General features: G+C 51.0%; 1 protein-coding gene across 1 annotated transcript in view; it reads left to right on the top strand.

The window, feature by feature from the left end:
* The first annotated feature begins 252 nt into the window (after positions 1 to 252).
* Positions 253 to 480, top strand: part of STK38L (serine/threonine kinase 38 like) — a 106248-nt gene continuing 106020 nt past the window's right edge. The window contains exon 1 of the mRNA XM_014587209.2: positions 253 to 324. The gene's annotated coding sequence lies outside the window, so the exon portion shown is untranslated. The remainder of the gene's footprint in view (positions 325 to 480) is intronic.

The following is a 480-nucleotide window of genomic DNA, read 5'->3' as shown; positions in this document are numbered from 1 at the left end:
GTGTCACCAAGTATTTTGTTGCAAATCCAGTCATGGAGAAATGGAAGGGGCAAGGAAACCGGATGGTTTCTAGTCCTCACAGCAACTTGGTCGGCCCATCCATCTTTATTGACCAGTTTCCTTATCTGCAAAATGTGTGAATGCTTGGAAATGATCTCTAAACCCACTTCCTTATCTAACTTTTTTTTTTTTTTTTTTGCTTAGCATTGTGAAGTACTGAGAAAGACTCTGATGACATTGAGGACATGTGATTAACGTCACAATACCCTGGACCACTCTCAAGGGAGACCTGAAGCAGGTTTGAGCAGTCAGGGCAGTGTTGAGGTGAGCCTGGGGAGAGAGGTAAGTGTCCTGTCAGGCCAGGCCCGCAGCACCAGCCAGGACACACCAGGAGGAGGTGGGCGGGGCCGGGCCGGCGTTGACGACACAGGCTACTTCCGGCTGTGATGCGTATGACGTCAGGGCGAGTCCGACCGGCCC

The sequence above is a fragment of the Tupaia chinensis genome, unplaced genomic scaffold (assembly GCF_000334495.1).
Source record: "Tupaia chinensis unplaced genomic scaffold, TupChi_1.0 Scaffold000028_1, whole genome shotgun sequence".
Taxonomy (NCBI): Eukaryota; Metazoa; Chordata; class Mammalia; order Scandentia; family Tupaiidae; genus Tupaia; species Tupaia belangeri.
The sequence above is the reverse complement of the archived record's forward strand: the minus strand, read 5'-3'. Positions and strand labels throughout refer to the sequence as shown.